Raw genomic sequence first — 15384 nt, forward strand, 5'->3', positions numbered from 1 at the left:
AAATGCTACAAATAAATCATCTACATCTTTTCTTACAACTTTCCAGCAAAAATGATCAAGATGAGATTAAAAAAGCTATTTACTAACTCCCCTAATTTCCTTAAGAATGCGTGTTTTAGCGTTCAACCATGACCGCTCAGGGTCGACGTAATTTTCTCGGTGATTGACTGCAAAATGGCGGTAAACAATGACATTTAGATTACCATAGGCTGGCCATTCATCGGAATAACCGAACCGGATTCACATTTCCGCTCAATGATGGGAATCAAAGTGTTTCTGTCGCGCCGTTGCACGTAGAAATACGGGCAATCAGATCCTTGTTTGGGACCAAAAACCCAAGGACCATCAATTCTAGCTCCATAGTTCCTGTTGTTTTGTACAACTGCGTCCAGACAGAGGACCTTGGTCGCCATTGAACATTCTCTCACGATTATATTTTCGTCGACCGGCAAATCTAGCTTTGTCAATTTGGATGGGGTAATCCTCTGCGTCAACCATTTTACCTCTTGCACGATGGGAAACAAGGACTCCACACACTTCTCGGCATATATTATAGCAGTCGGTTATAAGATTTTCCTGTTAGCGTAACTGCTGTGTACATCGGTATTTCCAATACAAAAAAATAACACCAGTTCTAAAATTTCGCACGAACTCAATTTGCATTTCAATTTGTTGTTGATATGCAAATAATGGAAAAATGCTTTGCCTGTCCGAACAGAACGTGACGAATAATGGAAAAATGCATTGCCTGTCTGAACAGAACGTGACGAATAATGGTAAAATGCATTGCCTCTCCGAACAGAACGTGATGAATAATGGAAAAATGCGTAGCCTGTTTGAACAGAACGTGAAGTTTGGCACTCTTTATGAGAACAGCGAAGTATAGGCCTAAAATCTCCACTTCTGTCACGTTTTCTTTTTTCTTGCATGACGATACCACATTGATGACAAGGTACTACTTCTTGTGGTGCATCCAGAAGATTATTGATCACAAGGTGCTGCTTCTTGTGGTGCATCCAGAAGATAATCTTCTGGATGCACCACAAGAAGCAGCACCTTGTGATCAATAATCTTCTGGATGCACCACAAGAAGCAGCACCTTGTGATCAATATTGCTCATGTTACGGCGGTGTCTTCTCTCAAGATCACTCTTCTGTAGAAATCTTTCAGCAACATTGTTAGTAGCACCAACATTTTTTCGACACTGGTGTGCTTAACATGAACTCTAGAACGATACTATTTTTTGTCTTCATATATTCTACGTCACTTCGCGTCAGTTTAGGTCAGGTATTAATGACCTTATCACCTGTGACCATGGTGGGTAGTCCAACTCCAGCTCAGTAGAGAGCATACTATAGTAGCACTTAGCAATCTATGTAGTCCTGAAAATTAATGTTTTTTGTGTTAATATAAATAATTGAAACCGTATACAATATTTCCAACGAAAGTAATTTTTTATAGATGGCGCTTAAGCTTGTATTTTCAAACGCTGACTGTGATGCCCACCTCCTATCTCCAGTCTTCTAACAGTACAGGAATTCTACGCCCCCAAGGACCTGCCACTTTGTGTGAAAGTACGTGCCGCACCCCCCCCCCCCTAGTCGCGCCTGCCCTGGTCATTAGTAGTTATATACCCCATTTTTATGTTATTTTGATTTTATCCTTTATTCTTAAACTCGATAGGAAGTCATTCTAACTAAAGATTGCTCAAATATAACCTTTTCTCCAAACGTTAGTCATAAGTTTATAAATTCTGCCCTTTTATAAATAGAGATTTACCAATTGTACGACTTTGAGCAGATTAATTGCAATCACAAACGTAACGTTTTTTAAAATATTGCTTCTTAATAAGTAAAACATACAATCTATCAACTGACGTGCCCCCCCCCCCAGTGACACAGCAGTATGTCTGCGGACCTACAACGCTAGAAACCAGGTTTCGATACCCGTCATTGGCAAAGAACAGATAGCCCTTTGTGTAGCTTTGGGCTTAACTTTACTATCATCTGACATAGCTAGGTATGGTCGTTTTTTTATCTCATGAATAGTTAGTTACATGATTGGAAAAACAGAAATGTCCTGAGCATTTGTCACGTGATTCACTGACCAAAGGCTGACAATTATCCCTAGGCAACAAGCTTATCCAACAGTGTAATATGAGTTACTTCAGAATATATATATATATATATACTTCAGCTAAAGGTTGCCCAAATATAACGTTTTTTATTCTTAAGAAGTAAATATAAAGCTCTCCATTGGCTCAACGGTAAGTCCGAAAGCTTAAAACGTTAAAAACCGGGTATCGATACCCGTGGTAGGTACAATAGCCCATTGTGTAGCTTTGCTTTTAACAACAACCAAACAAAAACAAATGGATTTAACACTTACCATGTTATGACCAACGATATTCTAGATGTAAGAATTTCCATATATTAATTCCAGACACAAATGTTTGTTTCGAATTTTAATAAGTACAAAATTACAATATTTATACAAGCTTTTGTATAATCCAAACGAGTTATAGCATTCGTAGTTTACGTTACATTGTTGATATTGTGCGTTATACTCAAAATTCGTAGCCAACTTGTATGCTAAAAAAATTATTTTACTATGTAGTAAAATCACACAATTTTAACATATAAACAATACGTACCAAAACAGTAAAAACCTTTGTATCTGTGTATTCTGTAATGAATATACTAATATGATACATGCTTTATAACAGAGATTTTATATTCAACAAAATTAAGAGCTAAGTTGAAACTAACTAGTGACAAATGTATTTCGTGTCATTGAACTTTGATCTTAAAGTTCAGCAAAACGAACTTTCACCTTACAGAATATTTAGACTTTACATTTCGCCAGACAGTCATTAGGCTAAAACTTAACACACAATGATATTTCTTCATATAACCATAGACTTTGAGTTTTACAAATTAAACGACGTTGAATTAATTAAAACCTTTACGAAAATCAGTACAGTTTAATTTTTCCCTCTGAAATGACTTTAAGTGTTTTGCATGTTAAAGTGGGTATTGCATTTTTTATTACATTGAAAGCAATTAACAATCACAGAAAGTAAATACTTTCAATGGTTTGTGTTTAATCCGATATACACGATACCTGTTTTAAAGATTCAGTTGTTTATTTCACTCCTGTATCACTCTAAGTATAATAAAATCACAATATAATGCATTATCATTTACTGTTATCACTCTCCATTTTGAGAAAATCCTCGAAGATCATCAGCTCGAGCTAGTCATCAATTGTTCGAAATATTTAAAAACGTGTTAGCCAACCAGTACATCAGGTAACCAATCTATTTTATCATAATCATAACCCTAACATAAAATATAGTTTCCTAGTGATCAGTTTATATCTTAATCTTTGTTGTCTAAACTTGCTGCTTTTAGTATTTGTCACAACTTCAGTGTTACCAAGTTTCCAATCAAATATACCTCACGAGCTAATTATCCACATCCCTAACAATTTTGTTTCAAACATCTAATTCAAGTCGTCCCTAGTTTTCCTACATTCTTGTTTAAAAGCCCATATTTCATCATAGCTCAAGCTGCTTCAAGTAGATAATATTTTAATTAATCATCATAACGCATGTTATTTAAAATCACGAATTCTAAATAATATTGATATCACGCATATTGAAACAGTTATTGAAATTACAAACGTTTAATTTCTTAAGTACTTGATTACGACTTTAAATAAATTAATTTAACATTTTTGACAAAAGAGTTCGTACATAGATCAACGGCGATGATGCTGTTAAATGTTAATATAGCCAAGTTTTTCTAATCTAGAATCTTAAAACAACAACTATACTATACAGCCAGATTATCGTCAAATTAGTTACGTACGAAGTTTACAGTTTCATCTTATATTACAAGGAAATATATCTGTAGAGTCCGCTGTGTTTTTGTACCTTAAGACTAGTAGTTATCCCCTGCGCAATATGCCACTGGAGGGCGCCACAAGCGTGTCGACCTCAGACAATGAGGAAGGGTCAGAGACGACGACGTCATAATTCCACAAAGTGTCACCAGAGGGCGCACAATAGGGAAGAAGTAGAAACGATGACGTCATATTTCCACGAAGTGTCACTAGAGGGCGCGTTACTAGGACAGGCAAAATACGGATAGAGCATTGCTAGGCGTGATGTCATAGTCCCACGAAGTAGTGCCATTACAGGCGGACATGACAACAGAAGTGGTCCATAGGGCGTGTTGATAGTTTGCCATGATAGACAGACATGACAATGGAAGTTGTCCAGAAAATGTGTTGCTAGTTCCATGAAGTTGCACCATAGAGCAAATTGGTATGATGTAGATCAACATAACATTATAGTAACAAAGTCTTAAACTAATAATTTAATGTAACTGTGTTTACAGTTTCGCTTTATAAGTAAATCATTAAATACAACTTACAGAGGCTGACAGTTCCATAGGGCTGCATACAAGTCACAACTTATGTTTTTGCTTTAATTTATGTATTTGTTTCTATTGCATGTGTTTTACAAAGGTGGGCAATGTTACTAAGGATTGTATACAGATTTCAACTTATATTTAATTGTGCACATTTTACAAAAATATTTCTGTGCTATCATAGGACTGCACGCAGGTTTAACATGTATCATCTTATTTTTCACTTACTACAGGACGATAATATTATCTAATATTTTTTATAAATATTGAATAAGACAGCCAATCGCTTTTGTATGATTTAGTACACATTTAACATACACTAGTTGTAGTTTTAGCTTCTATATTAAAGTATACTTTTTACAACTAATGTCCTGAAAAGGACACTTATTTAAATATCATGCAATAATTTAACATAAATGCTTGCACTTCCACTAGTTTGACTTTATCCATGTAAATATGATCTTGTCATTTCACTTGCGTACTGTTTTTTAAGCTGACAATGTTCCATAGGACACCTGCTGTTTCACTTTAACAAATACACTTCGTGAACAGTTCAAGATGTAATGTTCACATTTTTCGTTAATTTCAAATTTCCTCAGGAGAATTTCACACAAATACACTTTTTTAATTCTGTCTGATTAACTTAAAACTAACGATGAGTTGAAATCTAGCATTAGGTGGCTTTAATTTATGTATATTTCTAATGTATATATTAATTTGGTGAGAGTTGCTTAGGGTTATCTCATCATGTATGTAGTAACGATACAGTTCACATACTAATTCGTTTTTGCGCCAATTTTTTGCTAAATAATTTAGTGAGTTATGTAGGAGTTTATTGGTTAGTATTTCTATGTTTGCATAACTGTACATGAATTTTGAAAATGTTGATCTGATACTTTGTATGCTATTGTAAAAAATAAGTTATATACTGTTTGTAATTTATTTTTAATATGTTTAGGTGGCACGTTTATCCATGCGCGGGGCATGCACCTTTGATCACTGTATGCATGTTTTGTAAATTCTGATTATATTGTCAGCTACTGCTCCACTATTCCTGCCCATTAGACTCTCAGCATAGTTCGTCCATTGTGCCAAACTTTGGTTTTAATATTGTTTATGTGTTTGATCCACGTTATTTTTGAATCATACGTTAATCCAAAGAATTTTACTGGTGTTGCAGTCTGGAGAAGTACTCTGTCCATATATAGTTCGGGTGGGTCTTTTTATATTTTCTTAGTTTTGTAAAAACTACTGATTGGTTTTTTGGGACATTTATTTTAAATCGATATTTTTGGTAGTATTCGACTATTCTGTGTAGATTTATGGCTGCTACTGATGGTATGTGAACACTTTCCTAAATCTGCCACATCAACTGCGAATTGTGAAGAGTATCCGTGTAGATTTGTGGATGCTACTGATGGTATGTGAACACTTTCCTAAATCTGGCACATCAACTGCGAACTGTGAGGAGTATCCGTGATTCAGATCCTTTAGAGACATATTGTTAACATACACGAGGAAAAATATGGCTAACCGCCCCTCTCTGAGAGACACCTGCCTCAGGAGTAAATGACTCTGAGGAGGTTCCCTCTATATTAACTTTACATTTTCTATTTTCCAAAAAGTTTGACAGCCAGCGAATAATAAATACCACACGGTAGCTCTATTTCTGATATGCCATACAGTGCCATTATGCCATACAGTGACGAAATCTTTCTCGATATCAAGAAAGCAAGCGACAGTGCATTCTTATTTTGTTGAAACTATCTGTGATGAATTCGGTCAACATAATCAGACGATCTGTAGTTTTTCTCAATTTTCTGAACCCGTTTTGAACTTCTGGTAATTTTGACGTGACTTCCAAAAAATGTAGAGAGTCTGTTGCTTATTATTCGTTCAAGAATATTAACTTCTTGTCAGGTTGATTGGTCTGTAGCTGTTAGGTTTATTGACTGGCTTTTCTCCCTTGTGGTATATTAATACATTCGCTTGCTTCCAAGAAGCTTAGATGTATGTAGAATTTAGAGATAGGTTAAAGAGAGCTGTTTGGTGTTCAAACAATCGCTGAGTAACGTTTCTGAGGAGGAGAGCTAGTATGCCATCTCCTCAAGGAGCTTTGTTTTTGGTAGCTTTTATTGATTGTACTAATCTTATCCAACAAGTGTGGAGTGTCACACCAGAAAGAAATATCCAGAGCAAATTTCCAGAACAGGGTATTAAGGAAAGAAGAGATATTATCTGAACTTGCAGAAGATTTGGAAAGGCTTGCTCAATTATCTTACTTGGGCGTTTCTCGTGAAATGATGGACTTATAGGTACGTGACAAAAGTATATGCGCTATAACAGACGAGGATATGAGTGTCTTGTGTCACTGATTTTGATCTCAGCGTCCAAAAAAAAAACACACACGAAATTATTGACTCTTTTTACATTACAAAATGTTTTGAATTTGCATTTCATAAGAAAATTATTAACCTAAAACTTAAGTGAACCAGTTAAAACTTTAATATATATTAGAATTTCCTCACATGATAATATAAACAGGTACTGTATCTCCAGGGCATGCACATGTCACTCAAAAAAGGTCTAGTCTGCTGGTTAACTGTGAACTGTACCATCAATTATGTTTGTTTTGTGGGGGCTATCCTCACTAACTTACTATAATTATGATTATTCTGTGAGGGCTATCCTCATTAACTTACTACAATTTTGTTTGTTCTGTGGGAGCTATCCTCATTAACTAACTACAGTTGTGTTTGTTCTGTAGGGGCTATCCTCACTAACTTACTAGAATTGTATTTGTTCCACTGACCAGTATATATGGATAGCGTTTCGCCAGCGCTGTATTGAAGACAATCGTGCGCCATCTTACCACTCCCAATTAGTGCCACACACCAGACTGACTACACAGTGTTGTATGAGTGCTTTTTATTGAAGTTTGTTTCTTCGGTATCATAGAATGAGAAATATAAATGTTTTTCTAGAGTTTGAAGATGATTATACTTTGTAATTCTATTGACTTCTCATATAAAGTGAGGTTTCAAAAGCACCAATAAAGGGAAGTTGGATTGCAACTAAGTTAACAAAAAGTGTAATTTGGATTTAAAAAACTCCAATTAGGTTATACTACAGGATATGTCAGATGCTTACTGTAAATTAGAAATAGAGATAACAACGATATGGTAAATAAAAAAAAAACTGTAGTGGAATTAATTTTATTCTATTGTTTAGTCGCCTCATAGCTTCTTATAGAATGACTCCGAGTATATTTTAAGTATAAACGTTTAGCTCGTGGCTCTATCTACCGGCCGATTTGACATCTAATTACAGAAATACATTATAACCCTTTTCGTGTTCTCAATACAGTTGATGCTGAATGAACAGCGGTATGCATGTGGACGTGCATTGTGGTGAAGAAGAACACCTTTCCGATTGACGAGTGAAGAGCGTTTCTTATAAAGGGCTTGATTTAAACGTTCCAGCTGCTGACTATAGATCTCTCGTTGTGGATTGAGGAGTTCGAAATGAATTACTCCTTTGATGTCCCACCAAATGCAAAGCATCACGTTCTGTGGATGGAGTCCAGGTTTTAGGGTCGGAAGTGTTTTTTTTTTTTTTTTTGTTTAGGACTGAGCCATTGTTTTTGGCGTTTAATATTCGCATAGAGAATCCATCTTTCATCACCGGTGACAATTCTGTCCAAAAATGGTTTACGTGCATTACGCGCCAGAAGAGACGAGCAACGTTCACATGTTGGAAACAATGATCATATCAACACAAAATAGTAGTTTGTTAGTAACAAGAATTACACAGTTTTATAGACTATTAATTATAGCAAGACTTGATTGTTTTAAACACTTTTCTTCTGTTTCAGATTTTATCATCATAATTTGTCTTTGTTTATTAAAGCAGAGACATTAGCAGTCAAATTAATATCTTTATTGCAACAGTACTTCTTTAAATACAGAAAATATAGAACAATACAAAATAATTATAATCGCAGTCACCGAAATCTGTAAGTCCATTTGTCTTACGCCTAAAATTAGTTAAGCCGTTATTAAGTATGGCCTACAGTCTTGGCCAAAATGTTTGCATACTGTTCTATATTGATGTCATTGTCTACATTCATGGAGTGGTTATCGAGTGAATACACGAGTAGTAATAGAAAAGGTAGAGTATGATCGGACAAACATGTACGAGTTGTTATTTTGGTCAATGTAAGCTGTTTTGAGTACTTGTTCGTCAAAACACACATCAAACTTGTTTTGTATAAAAGGGTGTGTTTTTGGTATAATATTTTTCAAAACAGATCAACGCTTTGTTCAGACAATTTCTCTGTACCTGGTCACGTGCCAGAAGTTATATGGCATCAAATTGTTCGATTGTCCAGAAACGTCATCGGACTACAGGGAACATTGTTCCAGGTAGGTCTACTGGTAGACGCCGGAAAACTATTGCCCTGGATGACCTGTTTTAATCAGGTTAACATGTCAAGGTCAAAAGAACTCTTTCAATACCTTACGACAGGAAAAGCATGAACACATTTATTCCAGTGTAACCAGAAGAACGGTGAATAGGAGACTGATCAAACAAGGTTATTTTGTAAGAAAGGCTATCTGCAAACTGATATTAACTAGAATTCATCGCCGTCACCATGTTACTTGGTTAAAGTTAGGACACTGGTGACATGTCATCATTTCATATGAATCCTGTTTCCGACTTATTAAAGCTGATGGTAAGATTCGCGTTCGTCATTTCCCTGGAGAAAAGAGGAGGGGAGACTGTCTTTCCCACAGGAGGTGGTGCGATACATGTTTGGGCAGCTATTCATCCTGGTGGAAAAACTACTCTTCATATCCTCTAGGGAAACGTCAATGGCACCTCCTACAGGCATCACAATGAGACAATAGTTCTGATATAAGCTATGGCAAGCTTTAGCAATAACTTTGTTTTCCAGGATGACAATGCCATTGCCCTCAGTGTGCGTATTGTACACGATTATCTCGACCAGGAGGACGTTACAAAATTGTCATGTCCTGAAATTCTTCAGATTGTAATCCCACTGAGAAATGTTGGGCAGAAATGAGCCATAAAGTTTCTAACCACGATCCTAAACCAGCTATTGAAGCTGAGTTCCAGTGTTTTCTAATGACAAGTTGAGATGAAATCACGGTAAATTACATCAATAACCTCCTCGTCAGCATGTCACGTAACCTTCCAGAGGTTATTAGAGTACAAGGAGGACCAACCAAATAATGAATGTTTACTGTGAACTGATATTAGGCTACAGTCGCTATTTATGATAATTTGATGTTATATTTTGTCATTATATGTGTTTTGATAAGGTTTGCTGTGTTAGATGAAATGCCGAGTTACACATCTTCCTAAGGGTGTCTGATAAAATTGGTTGCTGTTCTAATAAATCGTTCATGATTTCAATAGAACCTGTCTCTTCATATGTAGATTTTTAATACAATAAGGGTTTCTCAGTTTTACAGTGCTAAGTGTATTTCTATTCATCTCAATAATAATCATCTTATATGTTATAAAATATGTAAAGATAGTCAGGTTCGCACACATTTTGGGGATAGACAAAACTGAGAATTATTGTAATAGATTCATATCATTTTTAATTTAACTTCTGTCAAATCACATAAACTTGTGACAAAAATTCAACTGTTGGCAGGTATCATCAACTCTTCTTTATCTTCATCTCATTTTTAAATATGAAATTGAACCCCTTCTCTCTCTCAAGTTGAATCAAAAATGGGCAGGTGTATGAAAACCTAACACCGAAAAGAATGTGAAAACTGTGTTTGTTCACCGTGAATGTTTTCCCTGTTCTTATACCTGACAAAAACGTCAGATTGTTATGAAGTACCAGCGAACAAGCCTCAAACTCAATACCTTTCGCAACGTGTGATAAACTCTAAGATAACATTTTACTGTGGGACTAAATCTTTGCGCTGCCAGAAAAGTAAATATACCTATATGTTATATGTAATTATGTCAACATCAAATTGTGATGGCGTCCGTGTACACTGGTTCATTCTGTAGGATGTAAACGTAGGTGCCGCCTCTACAATCTTATATCTTATATGGACTGAAAACGGAGGATGTGTGTACCTAGTTGCTAGTGTAGTGTTTTGTGAGTTACAATGCTTTTTTTATCAGGTTAGTGAATAATACGGTAATCACAATATGTCAACGTTTGTATAATGTAAAATGTGACGTTTACAGAAGTTATATATTTTTGTATGTTTGTTTTTACGTTTTCCTTTTGAACAACTTTCTGTCCAGAAGCAATGTGTATGCGCATTATTCACTGCACTCGACATTAAGCAAACAAATGTGTGCGAATATTTGTAAATTTATAACTTTAGATGACAGCACCACCAAGCTGATGGAAGATCAACAAATATTTCAGAGCTCCAACTGGAGTGAAAACTGTACGGAAGTTCTGGAGACACTGTCCACCTTCCAGATTGTGATGACAGCTGCGTTACTCAACGTCGTCTGCATCATTGGAACCATTGCTAACGTTCTTTGTCTCGTCGTGTTTTTGCGTTTTCCAACGCGTTCGCCCATTCACTACGGAATGATATGGATGGCAATATTCGACGCCATCATGCTAGTTTCTTCATTTCTACTCTTTGGCTTGTCTGCCTTAGCTCGTGCAACAAGCACATTGAGTGGTTACGTGTGGGAAGTGTTACCTACCATAACTCCTTCAGTCTACCCCGTGGCCATGATAGCTCAGACAGGTTCCGTGTGGATAACCGTCTTGCTGACGGTCGAACGGTACGTGGCCATCTGCCATCCACTAAAAGCTCGAGCTTTTTTCACTTACAGTCGCACTCGTTTTTACGTGATGGGTGTTATCTTGTTCTGTGTGAGTTATAACATTCCTCGTTTCTTTGAAACCAAGGTTGCCACCTTTGTTTTTTGTTCAAGTGGCGCCACTGGTAAAGCAGCGAGACCATCTGATTTGAGGTACAATCGGGTTTTCTACAAGGTCTACTACATCTGGACTTACCTGGTAGTCATGTATGTTTTTCCATTTTTAACTCTTGCCATCTTAAACACATTCGTTGCATTCGCTGTCAGAAGAGCTCGAAAAGTGCGAGAACAACTCATTCGAAGCCAAGAAAAAGAATTCAGGTTGGCTACCATGCTTTTTTGCATCGTTGCCATATTTTTTTCCTGTAAAATATTTCCTCTTCTTGTTAACATCCTCGAATTGTTCAAAATAGACGTGTTCTCATTAACAACGGTGTCGAACCTACTCGTGACTGTTAACTCCTCGTCTAATTTCATTGTGTATTTCATTTATGGAAAAAATTTTCGTTACCATTTCTTGAAAACCTTTTGCTCTTTTAAAGTTCGTCGACAGTGGTCAGTTTCAAGAAAAGTTCATGAGACGGTATATCGGATTTCTAAAAACTCCAGAAGCTATACACTGAGTAATGGGACTTAAAATATATATCACAGCAGATTTGGGACAAAGGACAAATATTAGCCGTTTTTCACGTTCTTGTTACAGTAAATCGACGAATAATTCCAGTTCCAATTTTTGATGGGAATATGAATGTTGATTTCTCGTTATAATAAAAAGATAAGATCAGAAAAATGGTTCTTTCTTTAAAATGATGAATCACGTTGGAGCTTCGTGTGTTTGTCTGTTTCTAAATGGAATGAACGAAGCATACAAAAAATAAAAAAATGACATAAATCATAAGATCTTTTCAATTAGTATCAAATATATTCACTACATCATACACTATTCAATCAGCCTCCCCCCTCCCAGTGGTACAGCGGTATGTATGCGGACTTACAACGCTAGAAACAGGGTTTCGATATCTGAGGTGGGCAGAGCACAGATAGCCCTTTGTGCTTAATTACAAACAAACAAACAAATCTTCAAGCAGCTAATGTAAGCACTCTGTAATACATCCTAACTGCAGTCACCTGGCTTTCCGCATGTTTTGGGTGTTAACGGATTATATCAATAAGCTCGAATTAAATCTTAGAATTTGGCTATTTCATTAATCAAAAATTGGTGCCTTTATTTGAATTCGAAAGTGTTATATTTACAAATATATATTTGCTTGATAAAATAAAATCAACTGCATCTGCCATAATTATACATAGGAATATAGTGGATCAGCGGTAAGTTTATGGACTTACATCGCAAAAATCCGGAGTTTGATTCCTCGCGGTGAACACAGCAAATTGATCAACGTGGTTTTGCCCTCAAGCAAACAAATAAACACACACACTCTCTCACCTGAGACATGCGAGTGCTAGATGAAAAACTTTTAATTCATTAATTTAGTTTAGAAAATAGCTTGAGGATGCGTGAATTTTAATATAGCAAGTTTGTTCTGGTGGAATCCTGAAGAAAAACGAAATACGTCACGATATCTTATTATTTGTTAGATTTAGTTACGTCAATCATATTGGTTTAGAGAACACAGAAACGGGGCAGTTGGTATTATTGGGTTATTAAGGTTATTTTTTAGTTTCTTACATTGGATTGCTGCAGACTACACAGTGTGGGTGTACTTAAGAAAAATACGCTTGTAAACTGAAGTTCGGAAGTACGAATCCAAGTTAGGGTTGGTATATTGTACACTTCTGGGTGGATTGCTTGAACTTTATTTCAGTGAGTGACGTGTTGGTGGAGTATGTGAAAATTAAGAAGTGTATCTGAGTACATGTGAGAAACATTTTTTTTTTTAAGTAGAGTTTAATATTTTATTAATGTAAATAAGATTTTGCTTGTTTTGTGTTTACGCACAAAGTTACGCAATAGGCTATCTGCGATCTGCCCGCGGTGGGGATCGTACTCCAATATTTAGCGTTATAATATCTCAGTCATATCGCTGAGCTACCAGGGACAATGAATAGGGGGAGAAAAGTATAGACATTTAGGTTTAGTTGTGTAATATTACATTTATTTATATGAATGTTTTTTTCTCTTATTTAGTACCATTGTTTTCCTCTCTATTGTTGTTTTTATCAGATTTATTTTAAATAAAATTCATTTAGTTTTTGTTATTATACGTTGAAGGAACATTTAGTCTAATTCATTCTAATAAAGGGGTGTGACCTAATTTACTGCATCCGGACTGGGAATCCAGAGATTCACGATTTACGTCTTCTTGCTGAAATCAGTTCTATGGGTTTTGAGGCCTTGGGCACACTATAAAGGTTATGGTAAAATCTTATTATTTGGTCAGATGGGAGTAGCCCAAGAGTTGGTGGCATGTGCTGCCTTCCCTCTTGTGACTCTAGTCCATCAGTTCAGGAGTTGGTGGCATGTGCTGCCTTCCCTCTTGTGACTCTAGTCCATCAGTTCAGGAGTTGGTGGCATGTGCTGCCTTCCCTCTTGTGACTCTAGTCCATCAGTTCAAAATTGAGGGAAGCTAAGCACAGATGTCTCTCGTGTAGAGTTGCGCGAAAACTTTAAAACAAACTTCTAATGAAATCCTTCAATCTTCCAAGATGTTAGAGAATATATCAGTCTTTGAAAAGGCCAGGGATACGAAGATTCGATATATAAGCTTATGTGTTCTTTTGGGCTATCTGTACTCTGCCCACCACGGGTATCGAAACTCGGTTTCTAGCGTTGTAAATCTGCAGACATACCGCTGTGCCACTGGTGGGGGATAAGATTATGAATAAAATTGTTATAAGGATATATTGTTGAAATATAAGCAGTTTTACTGTTTCACCATTAAAATACTGCAACCACATTGTTTGATATTTATTTTATTTTTATCTTACTTCAGTTGTAAATGGCCCGGCATGGCCAGGTGGTTAGGGCGCTCGACTCGCAATCTGAGAGTCGCGGGTTCGAATCCCCGTCACACCAAACATGCTCGCCCTTTCAGCCGTGGGGGCGTTATAATGTGATGGTCAATCCCACTATTCGTTGGTAAAAGAGTAGCCCAAGAGTTGGCGGTGGGTGGTGATGACTAGCTGCCTTCCCTCTAGTCTTACACTGCTAAATTAGGGACGGCTAGCGCAGATAGCCCTCGTGTAGCTTTGCGCGAAATTCAAAAACAAACAAACAAACAGTTGTTCCTGTGAAAGAAAAGAACAGTGTTAAATGTGGTCAAGCTCTAGCGGTCAAACAGTTAAACATCTACTTGTTGTCTCTAACTTATCATATATTCGTCCGCTTTTTCAAACTCTTCAATAGAGTTTAATATCTTCATGGCAAAAAAACAAACAAACACAAAATGTTAATTTTCAATTAGAAATAACTAAAGACACACCGCTATCATATTTATGTATATAATTTTTAAGATCGAAGAACAACACAACCGATTCTGCACTTCTAAGTTGTCCCTTTAGGCTTAGCTATTTTAATAATATAACAGAGACGAAATTATTCCACGTATGATTTAAATAGAACACGAGATTTACAGAAAGTTCTCTTTGTCATTTGTAGTGCTGATTTCAGTACTCATTAATTTTATACCACAGCCCACTAGAAGGAGCCCTTTGCCCTCGAAGAGTTGTATCTTGTGTTCTGAAGCGTCCCCTAGCGGATAAGTCGAAGGTGTGATATTGATGCGATCCTTCTTCCTACTTGCATTATCAGGCCTAATTCCCACTAGAGGGAGCCCTTTGCCCTCGAAGAGTTGTATCTTGTGTTCTGAAGCGTCCCCTAGCGGATAAGGCGAAGGTGTGATATTGATGCGCTCCTTCTTCCTACTTGCATTATCAGGCCTAATTCCCGCTAGAGGGAGCCCTTTGCCCTCGAAGAGTTGTATCTTGTGTTCTGAAGCGTCCCCTAGCGGATAAGGCGAAGGTGTGATATTGATGCGCTCCTTCTTCCTACTTGCATTATCAGGCCTAATTCCCACTAGAGGGAGCCCTTTGCCCTCGAAGAGTTGTATCTTGTGTTCTGAAGCGTTCCCTAGCGGATAAGTCGAAG

General features: G+C 36.7%; 1 protein-coding gene across 1 annotated transcript in view; it reads left to right on the plus strand.

Moving 5' to 3' along the window:
- The first annotated feature begins 1954 nt into the window (after positions 1–1954).
- The window catches only part of LOC106469604 (cytochrome P450 3A11-like), a 78864-nt gene continuing 65434 nt past the window's right edge, over positions 1955–15384 (plus strand). The window contains exon 1 of the mRNA XM_022398179.1: positions 1955–2019. The gene's annotated coding sequence lies outside the window, so the exon portion shown is untranslated. The remainder of the gene's footprint in view (positions 2020–15384) is intronic.

The sequence above is a fragment of the Limulus polyphemus genome, unplaced genomic scaffold (genome assembly GCF_000517525.1).
Source record: "Limulus polyphemus unplaced genomic scaffold, Limulus_polyphemus-2.1.2 Scaffold3567, whole genome shotgun sequence".
NCBI lineage: Eukaryota > Metazoa > Arthropoda > Merostomata > Xiphosura > Limulidae > Limulus > Limulus polyphemus.